This window comes from Tupaia chinensis, unplaced genomic scaffold (genome assembly GCF_000334495.1).
Source record: "Tupaia chinensis unplaced genomic scaffold, TupChi_1.0 Scaffold146177_1, whole genome shotgun sequence".
NCBI lineage: Eukaryota > Metazoa > Chordata > Mammalia > Scandentia > Tupaiidae > Tupaia > Tupaia belangeri.
The window spans coordinates 437,247-449,691 of NW_006206032.1; the positions used below are offsets into that span (position 1 = coordinate 437,247).

At 39.3% G+C, this 12,445-nt stretch overlaps 1 long non-coding RNA gene and 1 pseudogene across 1 annotated transcript in view; both read right to left on the reverse strand.

Annotated features, from left to right (window-relative positions):
• LOC114006208 (uncharacterized) overlaps positions 1 to 7,936 on the reverse strand; it is a 129,883-nt gene extending 121,947 nt beyond the window's left edge. Inside the window, exon 1 of the long non-coding RNA XR_003547962.1 lies at positions 7,863 to 7,936. This is a non-coding gene — a long non-coding RNA (uncharacterized LOC114006208). The remainder of the gene's footprint in view (positions 1 to 7,862) is intronic.
• Positions 7,937 to 9,449: 1,513 nt separating this feature from the next.
• LOC102472862 (keratin, type I cytoskeletal 19 pseudogene) lies at positions 9,450 to 12,090 on the reverse strand (annotated as a pseudogene).
• Positions 12,091 to 12,445: the final 355 nt, after the last annotated feature.

The window sequence follows — 12,445 nt, forward strand, 5'->3', positions numbered from 1 at the left end:
AATCACCCCCCAGGGGGGATGGTCACGCCGCAATCCCTTCTCCTCCATTCTCCTCTCGGGATCTTGGGCACGCATGCACATGCGCCCAGCGTGAGTTTTAAGCCACCGGGTCCGGGACGCGAACCGCAGTCGACTACGTGGGAGTCCAGGGACATAGCCATTACGCTAACTGCTGGTTCCCTATCCCTTGAAAGTATTAAAAGCAGATTATATCATACAGAAAATTGAAACTTAAATGTAGAAGATAGACTCACTGGCCTAGAAAAATCCGCCTCAAAGACAGAAAATTACAAAATAAGATGAGAATAATATACAAGAAATCCTAGATACCATCAAACATCCAAACCTTCGGATAACTGGTATACAAGAAGGTGAAGAAACTTACAAGGGCACTGATAATCTATTGCATGAAATCCTGCAAGAAAACTTTCCAAACCTAAAGAAGCATTCAAATATTCAGTTCTAAGAAATACAAAGAACCCCAAATGGAACAAACCCAACAACTTGTCTTGTCTTCGCCAAGACACATTATAGCCACATTGTCCAAAACCACAGAAAAAGACAAAATACTAAGATTGGCAAGAGAGAAATTTCAAGTTACCTACAAAGGATATCCCATCAGGCTAACAGCGGACCTCTCATCAGAAACACTGAGAGCGAGGAAAAAGTGGGAAAATATATTCAAAGTGTTAAGAGAAAAGCAATTCCAACCAAGAATACTGTACCCAGAAAAGTTATCCTTCATATGGGAAGTAAAGACAAGAACATTCTCAGATTAAAAAACCTGAAAGAATTTACCAACACCAGGCCAAATCTCCAAGAAGTTCTCAAAGGAGTGCTATATCAGGAAAATTAAATACAGACACACAGAAATAAAAATTCAAAACTAAGAAAATGGCCAACTTAATCGTAGGGACAAGTCTGGAGTTGAATATTATATCCCAGAATTTAATCAGGAAGATAAAACCACAACAGTAGATAGATTAAATACATGAGACTAAACTGGTGAAATAGCATTTTATGACTTTTTACTGAAACATTGCTGATTTTTCTTCTAGGCTCTGTTTTCCAGTTTTAAGGATTTTTGTCCTGTCTTGAGCTGCCCCTAGGTTCATGTACCTATGACTTGAACAGAATCCTAATCTGTTTCCTGGCTTTCAAGTGTTAGGCAAAGTTCCTTAGCATTTCTTTGATAAAACTGATTTTCTTGAAATTAAAAAATATGTTTAAAATACCTAGTTAATGACTATATTAAGCTACATAGCATCAGCTAGGTGCTACTTTATAGTATATTCATTCTATTCAGAGTTTCGTGCCTAAAGTCAGACATGTACTCACAGATATGTATATACCAGCTGAACCTGCTATTGAAAGTAGTTAGATTACTTAAGAAATTTTGTGAATCAATAAAGAAAATTACAGTGCAATTATAACTAGATTCCAACTTTGTCCATATTTTTAGTTTAAGGTATTTTATGAATCAATAAAATATGGGAAAAAAGTTTAGTACGGAAGGGAGAGAGGGGAAAGAGGAAGGAAAAAAACAAGTAAAAGTATATTTAATTGACAAAAAAAAAATGAAAGGCTCTTTGCTGTTAAGTTATGGAGTAATATCTTTGGCTTGACTCACATGCATAGTATTTGTGCTGGAATAAGAAATGTTGTACACTGTAAAGATGTGATTAAATGGGGGAAAAGAAAGATATTATCAGAAGTGGCCATCTCTTAAAAATTTCTAGCTATATAACCTTTGAGAAACAGTAACATCTTTTAAAAATACCTTCATGTGTCTTCTTTGATGAGTGACAATCTTCTAAAATGTATCCCTGAAGTTCTCCATAAATTCACTTGTTAAAAAAATTGTGTTACAGGACCAGCAGATGGCATATAGTTATGTTGCTTGACTCCTATGTAGTTGGTAGTTCGAGTCCCAGAGCCAGCAGCTTAAACTTACACCAGATGCATGTGTGCCCAAAATACTGAGAGGTAAATGAAGGAGAAGGGATTGTGGCACAGCCATCCCCCTGGGGAGTGATTTCTTGCATTCTACCTATTTCTTTTGCACGTGCCCTATAATAAAAATCTCTCTTTAAAAAAAGTAGTGTCACAAAATCATTTTGATTTGGCCTATAAGAAGGGAAAAAAAGTATTTTTTGAGACTTAACAAGTGCTAGGCATCTTGTTAAACTCTTTACATGAAAATTTTCATGAGAATCCTCTGAAAGGAAGAGAATATCATTCCCATTTTATTGATCAAAGAAAATAGACTTAAGAGTTTAGCAATCAACCAAAACATCTTTAAGACAACAGGTGAGAAACTAGACATTTGAATAAGAGTTGCTTCATTCCAGAGTTTATCTACTAGTATCACCATGGTCGTGTCTCCCATACACACATGCTATAAACTAGATCCACCCAGGTAATTCAAGTATTTGCTTCTTTTTATCCTATCCTTATTTTTATTTATTTATTTATTTATTTACTTTGCTGTAGGGTGTGTGCGCTCACCAGAGAGACAGAAAGCGAGAAATCACCTCCCAGGGGGGATGGCCAGGCCGTAATCCCTTCTCCCCCATTCTCCTCTCGGGATCTTGGGCACACAACGCACATGTCCGGCATGAGTTTAAGCCACCAGGTCTGGGACTCGAACCATAGTCAACTGGGGGCTCGAGATTGTTAGCCATTATGCCATCTGCTGGTCCCTATCCTATCCTTATTCAGAAGTAAAGTTTAGTTTTCTTATATTTTTCCAGTAAAATATATCAAGTCCATAATTTATAGCAGTCGCTGAGTTTAAAATCTAATATAATTAATATTTGAAACACTCAATAATAAAGACTATAATTATCACCACAGACATCTGTTAACTTCACTATTTTGACATTATTAATATGTGACTCTCTTATTACTCAAAGAGAGTTTACCATATACATATGTTCTCCATTTCTACAATTAAGAAAACATAACTGGTTACTATAGTTAATCACTTGCCTTTCATTAAAAAAGAAAATGAACCAGTCTTTCTTTTTTGAACAAATTTCTAGTAGCACTTGCCTTTCAGATAAGTTGGTTCAGAAAAAAAAAAATTTGAATGACCTTTCAGTAATTGACATAATAAAAGTGAAGTAAAAGATATAAAAATATATGGTACATGTACATATCTGATGCATAGTTATTGAAAAGGCAGAATGGCAAAGCTTAAGTAATAAAAACGAGCAATTGTTATACCTAAGTGGTTTGGAAAAATCTTGGCAATAGATTTTGTGGTAACAGGGCCAAGGTTTTCATTCTGAAACTCGTTCTTCCTGCTTTTTGCCTTGATAATTTAAAAGTCCTAAATAAAATGTTGGATCAAGATGGCTGTGGGAAGAATAGAAGTGAGTTGTTACAAAGAGAAAAAGAGACAGAAGAACTCCTGAGGATTAAAAGCAAACATATATTTTTTAAGTGGAAATCAGGCCCAACACAGGATGAGGTAAACTCTACCAAAGCAAGCACACTGCACACAAAAGTGAAGAGCAGAGGTGGTTAATGGGCAGAATGACTCACCTGATGTTAGATTTGTCTAGCAAACAACAATTCTAAATCAGCCATCTTTTGTTATGAGTGTCAAAAGAATACAAAGAAGCCTAAATACAACAAAGGAAATCATTGATTCAAAAAGAAGAGATGAAAATCCATTGATAATGATACCCTGAGCAATTCAACCTCAAAAAATATTTGGCAGCATTCACTGAATATGACTCAGCTCCTTAGGGAATATCATGCCCAGCCAAAGACTTGTCCCAGGATTTTATTACAGTTAACAAGTTCTCTGTAATCAGAATGACTTTTATATTATCCTTAGGCCACATTTACAAAGCTTTATCTTGCCTCAACAAAAATAAAGTCAGAGTACTGGGAAGCACTCCTTCTCTTTAATCATAGTATTGGAAGGTTTCTCTCACATCTGAGAGTCAACTCAGAAACTTCCAAATGTGTCACATTGCTTTGGTTTTACCTATCCTTCATACCCAAGGGGTTTGGGCAAAGTATGAATAATCACCTAGTCTCAATCCACTGAGCTATAGGCAAATTAAAGTCTTTGTAGTACTAATGTATTTTCAAGATAATTGAGGGAAGTTTATAATTTTGATATTTTCAGTTGACCACTACATCATGCGTTCATCTAGACCTCTATAATAGAATGAAAGTTTTCAGGTTTGGAGAAATACAGTTATAAAAGTTCAAGTCATATCTCCCCCCCTGCCTTTTTGTACATTGACCTTGAGCTTTAAAAATGGAATCTTCCTCAGAGTTTTTGATGAGATATGTAAGAGAACAAATTACAAAAGGAAGAACATCTATACAAAGATGTCGACTATAACATAGAAGAGCAAGAGTTCTATGTGTGGCTATGACTAGTTGTTATATTGATAAAGTACTTATCATAATAAAGTGCTTATCAATGCATTCCATAGCTCTAGTATATTGGTGAGGGAAGGAAGAAAGGAGCAAAGAAAGGAAGAAAATGAGAAGGGAAGGAAATGTCATTCATTGTATTCTCAAAAGAAAGACAGGCAGTTAAGCCAACTTCAGTTTATTCTGTAAATACTAACTTTCCCATTCTTTTTAACTGGTCTACATTTTGCTTCAGGAAGGGTATTTTAATTTCCCCAAATCAGTCTATGTATATATACTGGAATAAATCATGGGGATATAAAATTCCCTACAGAGGATTTATTTTTCAGATATGTTCAGTATTCATTCTTGTTGTCTGGGCTGCCAGCGACTGAGACCAAGGGCTCTTCCTTCTCCTAGCTGGAGGAGACTACAACCAAATTCTGGTCCTGAAGGCTCCAAAGTTTCCTACAGGGAAGGCAGCTGGTTTTCTTGAAAACTTCAGTTAACAACTGAAACCTAAACCAAATTACTCGTTACCTCAGTAACCTGATGATCTTCCCATAGGCAAAACTATTCTTACCAGTGTCTTATGAGAAGGTGCAATGGTGTAAGGACCCTCCTCTGGGAATGCCAACTGCTGTTAAGTGTTGACTCAATGGTTCTGGGATGTTCAAATGCTACATATTCCAAAGAAAAGTCTAGTCCTTGACTGACTTGTGGAAAGTAAGCTCTAAACCCTCTAAGCCCTGACTAATAGTATCTTTGTTTACCTGGAGCCTTGGGTCACACCAATTTTTGCCCAAAATGTGATTTATGGTGAAAGCCTTGGGCTACATGATATCTATTTGTTCTCTAAAGTAACTACAGACTCAGTAACTAAAGTCATCCATGTGGGCACTTCATGATTACAGAATTAACCCTCAATAAAAACCATGAACACCAAAGATTGGGTAAACTTCCCTGGGTGACAATATTCCATATGTGTTTCATACATCATTGGAAAAACTAAGTACTATCTGTACAACTCCACTGGGAAAGAAGACTGCAAGCTCATGCACAGTCTCTCCTGGACTCTACCCTATGTGTAATCTCCCTTTGCTGATTTTAATCTATAGCATATAATTATGACAAACCATAATTGTGAGTATAATTGCTCTTCTGAATTGTGTGAGTACCTCCCATAACCACTGAACTTGAGGGCAGTGTTAGGGACTCAAATCGCTCTGTCCCACTATAGTGCGTCCAGAATTTCCTTGCCCAAAATACTCCTTCATGAGGATAGCAGGAAAATCAGGTCTTATATTCTTTTCTTTACAACTCTTGGCTCAGAAGTTACTCCAGAAAAATCAATTCCTTTCTCCACTCCAAATTGTATAGTGCTATATAATTCACCAGCAGCAGATAGAAAATCATGAGTTCTTACTGTATTACATGCATATTGTTAAGATACTTCTGAATAAAGATAAAAGGAATTTTTAGCTTTTTCCTCTTTTACTATTTTGAAATGATTAGTTTTAAAATTGAAACCTATAACTAATTAGTTGTGATGTCTTTTAGGATTCCAGAATCACTGAATCACATGTGATCCGTTTTGTTACCTAGTATCAAGTTCTCAGACTAAATGTTGGTTAACAATGTATAAATATACCAAGTAAACAGAAAAAAATTGAGAAAGGAAAGCTATACAGTGTAAGAAGAGCTAATGTAATAAATAAAATAAAGCATTACAAAACCTAAATTTATAATATGTTTATGTTAGTAATTTATTTGATTCCCATGAAATTTTGTACAATTGTACCATTGTCAGATTCCAAGAATTAATCATTGCTGGGGGGAGCCAGCAGATGGCATAATGGTTACATCTCTGCAATCCCACATGGTCAACCACAGTTCAAATTCTGGACACAGAGGCTTCAAACTCATGCCAGGCATGTGTGTGTGTGCACGCCCAAAATCCTGAGAGGAGAACAGAGGAGAAGGGATTGCATCATTGCCATCTCCACTGGGACTTGGGGGATAATTTCTGGCTTTCTGTCTCTCTGGGGGGTACATGCATGCTATAGCAAAAATCTCAACAAAAAAAAAAGAATTTATCATTGCCTATATGCAATTTTTGTTTATGTTTTGTTCTGCTTCGTTTTTAAGTCAAGGTCCTCCTGCCTCAGCCTACTAGTCTATTATCTGGGACTATTGGCATACACTGCCATGCTGAGCTCTATGTTAGACAAGGTCTTGATAGATTTGTTACCCAGGATAGCCTTGAGCTTGTGATCCTCCCGTCTCAGCCTCCCTGAATTGACAGAATTACAGGTGAACACCACCACACCTGGTGTTTAGGGACATGGAATTGAATATGGGCCTCCCATTTGGTCTCATCTTGCAGAGGAGAGTGTCTTAACAGTGGGGTCCACAACAGGTAGACTCCATATGTAGATTTTTCTACAAAAGGTGACCATTAAACAATAAAAATAAATCTCCACTCTCATTTCTAAGTTATGTAGATTCACACAGTTGTAATATTTTGTGTGATCAGCATTTCAACCTTGGCAACCTACCTCTGAGAGTGTGCCAAAGGTGATACATAGATAATTTTTCAGTATTTTCAGGAGTGAAGTATGCAGTTGCTACCAGAACAGGCCAAGGTCAATTTATAAACTATGACATATCGTAGGAATTTTCATCTAACACAATAAAATCTACTTTTCTTTTATCACAAGGACTGATGTTGATGTCTTAAAAAAATCCTTCAGAAGAAATCTTTTTTTCCTATGACTTCTTTTTACCTTTGTGAAATTTACCACATACTATACTATATTAAAATTTCTTATGATAGTGTATCTCTTTTAATAGATTTTAAGATTCCTTGACACTAGTGGCCTCATTTCAACAGGATCCTAGAATAGTGGTAATAGGACTTAGAAGATGATAGTAGCTTACTAAATATTGATCAAACATCCAAGCAAATGATTAGTTACTAAAAAAGACCTACACCCTTGGGACCAGCAGTTAGCATAATGACTATGTCGTCGCTGGACTCCCACATAGTCCGCGGTTTGCATCCCGGGCCTGGTGGCTTAAAACTCACGCCGGGTGCGTGTGCGTGCGTGCCCAAGATCCCAAGAGGAGAATGGAGGAGAAGTGACTGTAGCGTGGCCATCTCCCCTGGGGGGTGATTTCTCACTTTCTGTCTCTCTCTCTCTGTCTGGCAAGCGCACGCGCCCTATAACAACAACAACAAAAAAGACCTACATCCTGATTTTACTGTGTGTGTGTGTGTGTGTGTGTTTGTGTGTGTGTGTTCAACTTGAGTATGATTAAAAATCAAAACCAAGCTATAGGATTTAAATAAGTTGTCACTCATGGCTCTTTGTAAATAAATAAAACTATTGTCTCACACTACTTAGTACACTCCGTAGTTGCTAGCAGTAGGCACCAACAAAGCCTTTGCAAACATTGGCTGCCACCTCCCTCCTGCTCACCTTGTAATCTCCTTGTAGCCTTGACTGATGCCCAAACTTCAGGATCACAGCCCACCATCTGGACTCCTGTCCTCCTCCACATACACTCTCCGCACTGAGCTGCTGCTCAGTTGTTAATTAGTGACACTGACTAGAACAAAATGTCCTATTTATGAGCATTCAAATTATAAGTGGTCCCTTCCACTGCAGTAGCAATAATTGCCAAATACCCTTTGGTTCAAGCTTATCCAAATTCTCAGTTTCACAGTATATACTTACACATTAAGAGTAAATGTTGGTAGAGGTTTAGCCAGAGATAGATCTTTCTTTAAATTTTTAGGGACCACCTTTTAAAATAGGAGATTTTGAAAGAAAAAACAAAATCATTGAAGGGTTAAGGTCAGGCCTGGAATGTTCCAGACTTGCCAGCCAGGCCCGGCCAGCTGCCCGTGACTTTCCACACATCAGCAAGTTCCCCTCATAAAAGGTTTACAGCTCAAGCCAAGCTGGTTTCAGACAGAGTTAAACCAACACTGCACAAAAAAGTGAGGGGAAAACAGTGTGAGACCAATTAAAACAAATTGGTAATGAAAGCAACAGCTGGATGTCAACATGTTCTGCTCTTTATTGGCATGTCAACCGTGTGAATTTTAGAGAAACCAATTCTATCTGAAATAAAGAAAAAAAGAAAAGAAAAAAAAAGCAGCACCCTAATGGAACCAAGCAGGCCTGTACTGGATGGCGGCATCCTGTACACTCACTCTGGACTTGCTATAGATGAAAACCCAGCCAAGAAACTGCTCTATCCTAAGGCCTCCAACTAGACTGCTACCACAAGGAATAGCATCCCTTTCACTTTAATGTGGAGCTCTAAGCTCATTTGGCAAATGAAGCTATGACAGCAGATGCAAGCTACAAAGTACTGGGAAATCAGATGACTTGGGTTCTGGGTTCACTGCTATTGTTATGGCCTTTGTCCCTACTGCATCAAAACATTTCTTCTGTAAATAGGGGAATGGAATATTGTCTTATGCCTGCTCTGCTGGGGTATCTCGAAGAGGCATGAGAAATTGTATATGAAGACCGTGAAAATTGCGAACATTACTCATCAAATAAGAAACTCTTCTTAAATGGCTAGCTGTAGTATTTTTGAGACTGGTTTCATATTAATTTCAGAGCATATAGTGGTGAATCTAATACAGAACCACTTGCATCTTCTCATAGCACTGGGTAAATCCAGGCCCATATGACTACCGAGAATCTGTAGGTCAGGTATAATATCCCATGACAGCTGAGTGCATGACAAATCTTTTATAAACTCATTGACAACAAGTCTCTGAAGTAAATATTATCATTCCACTTCACATGTAAAGAAATCAAGGCTCAGAAACTAAGTTACTCAATGTTGCAGTTATTCGGTTGTAGAACCAGGACCACAGGTCTATGTGTTTTTGTTTTTGCTTTTTCCCTCCCTTGGGACATAAAGTTTTATTGTCAGGTCAGAGGAAGAACCAGTATAAGGGTCCCTTCCCTCCCAATGCCTACTTAGAGAATCCCTCTGCCGGAGGGCAGGAGTCTAAGAGCCCAGGAGCCCAGTAGCCAGCCATGTCAGAGGCTCTTGGGGTTGGGCAGGTGGTTGTAGTGTGCCAGGAGGCTACAGTAGGTGGTGATCTCCTGCTCCAGGATCAACATGATGTCCATGAGCCACTGGTACTCCTATTCTACCACTCGGTATCAGCACCCATGTCACCAGCTGGGCTTCCATGGTGCTGATTAGTGCCTGGATTTGGGCCAGCAGCACTCCAAAGCAGGCCTCTGCTTCTGCCAGTGTGCCTTCCAGGGTGGCTTTCATGCTCAGCTGTGACTGCAGCTCAATCTCAATACCCTTGAGGGTATGCTCCAGGTTGGTGACCAGAGACTTGCTCATCTTGAGCTGTTTCATGTGGCTGGCCACCTTCCGCTTCCACTCCTCGATTGGGCTAGTGAACCAAGCTCTGGGATCCTTCATCCAGCCATGACTTCATATTGGCTTCTCTTGTCATTCAGGATCTGGGCAAGGTTGATGCCCAGAGCAGAATACACCTCCACACAGACATGGCCACCCATTTGGCCCCTCAAGGCATTAGTCTCCTACTCATGGTTCTCCTTCAGATAGGCCAGCTCCTCCTTCAGGCCTTCCATCTACATCTTCAGGTTGGTCCTGGCCAGGATCAGCTCATCTAGCACCCTGCACAGACCATTGATATTGGCCTTCACACTCATGTGCAAGGCCTGCTCCATTTCTAACTTGGTGTGTCAACCTGAAGGATAATCCTGGAGTTCTCCAAGGTGGCACCAAGAATCTTGTCCCTCAGGTATTTGATGATCTTGAAGTAATGGTCATAGTAGTGGGAAGGCTCGGGCCCCTGCTGCTCTACAGGTCACCAATCTTCACCTCCAGCTCACCATTAGCCTCTCCAGGGCACACACCTTGTCCAGGAAGGAGGCCTGGCAATTGTTGAGGCTCTGCATGGTGACCTGTTCATTGCCCACCAGCAACACGTCGGAGCTGACCAGGGAATCTACATAGCCAGCACTGAAACCCTTGCCAAAGCCCCCAGAGGAGGACCAGGACACAAAATGGGTGGAAGACACCAGTGCACCACAAGCTCCTGAACCCCCCAGGATGCTGGGTGTCACCTGCCCTAAAGCGCATGGAGCCAACGCCTAGGTCTCTGAAGGACAAGGTGGCAAACAACTGACAAGAGGTTATAGGAAGTCATGTGACACAAGTGACACTGGTCTGAGGAGCTGCAATGGCAGGAGGAGTGACAAGTTTATGCTTTTAACAAGTATGCTATATTTCTGACTTCATTTTCTCCACTGAAATGTAAAAAGACATTGAAGTAGGATTAAACCCCAAGGGCCAATAGCAAAACATTATGAGCCAAGGTACTAAATAAGAACCAAGGTACAACAGCAGGGAGGGCAACTGTAGGTAAGAGAGACAGTACAGGAGGGAGTGGGTAACAAGGAGTGAGAGGAAGAGGTTCAGGGGGGAAAAAATATCATACACAAAAATGAAAAATTACCTGTTAATGATAATGTATATGGTAATATCTTTGACTTGAGTAATATGCACTGCATTTATGCTGGGAAAAACAACATTTTCCATGCTGTAAGGATGTACAGTGATTAAATGTAATTTTAAAAAAAAAAAAGAAATAAAGAAAAAAAATTGAACTAAAACAATTTGGGTGTTTGCTCAAGAAGATAGCTAGATACCAAGAACAGAGCAAAGAAATTTAAATGACCAGTCCAAGGAGATACCTCATCCCTTCCTAAAAAGTGGGTTCTTTTGGAAAACTGCCATTTTCTACAGACTTAGGAAAAGTATCCTATGAAAGAACATCAGCGATAGGCAACTACTAAGCCCAGAAAAGGAGACGTGCATGCTCAGAAGAGTATCAGTCGACAAAAACATTTTCTACAATGTACCTCCCCCATCTCCTCCTCCTGACATTATTGAAGTCAAGGCTGCCTCTTAATAATAACCTGATAAAGAGAAGTCGAAGAGGATGGGTATGGAAAAAATGAAGAGGGAAAAATATATTCCAACACCCACCCCTGCATGTCCCCAACTAAAGTAACAAGACATGTGAACTTGGAATTAAGTAAATAATTTTTATTACACTGGAAGATTTATTTTAACTACTGTTCTTGTGACCAACTAGGACCAGCAGATTTTTTTTTTTATATTTTACTATATCCAGAAGCCAGGAGAACTATGGAAGCTTCCCACATTTTAATGAAATGTCAAGAAAGTACCAATCTTCTGTGTGAGTTTGGAGTTAAAGAGAAAAAATTAGGCTGCTTCCTGAACTTCTCCACTCTTAAATATAAAGTTATACTTTCCTGGCCAGGAAGTGAGCCAAAAATGGCTAACATTTAAGAAACACTGTTGTCGATATAGATAAGGAGCATGGTTAAAAACAAGTGTTTCAGAGTGAGAATACTTGGGAGAATCAAGAAGAATCTTCTGTCAATTTTAATATATTCCCCCGCTATGCCAAGTACTCTGAAATGTGTGGAATTTCTTTTAATATATTCCCCAGCCATGGCCAAGTACTCTGAAATGTGTGGAATTTCTTTATGGATCTGTATGGATCAGCATCCCTAGCATGGAGCTCTGACCAAACAGCCAGCCTACTTTGTTAAAGGCCAAGTAACCTTCAGGCGTCTGTCTGTTTCCTTCCTCCTTTCCATTCATCCTCCTGTTTTTCAGAGAGTTATGCTTATGTCTGATAAGCACAAGTGTAAAATGGACCATGCAATAATTTCTCTAGCAGAAAAATATGTTCTTACAGACCCACATAGTCATGCATCAAGGATTGCAGCCACCGCTGATTTACAGAATAAAAATAAAGTTAAGCACAAATAAACACTGTCCTAGTTTGCTGGAAGATCTAAGGAGCAAATCAGCCAACATTTGCTGGCCCCTTTACACAGCCAAAAATGAGAAATTATCTGCCCATTGAGAGCAGAACTGGAACCAGAGCACAGAACTCCTGAATGGCATCTCAGAGCAATCACCAGCAGCCCAATGCCTTTCCTCTTACCAGGTC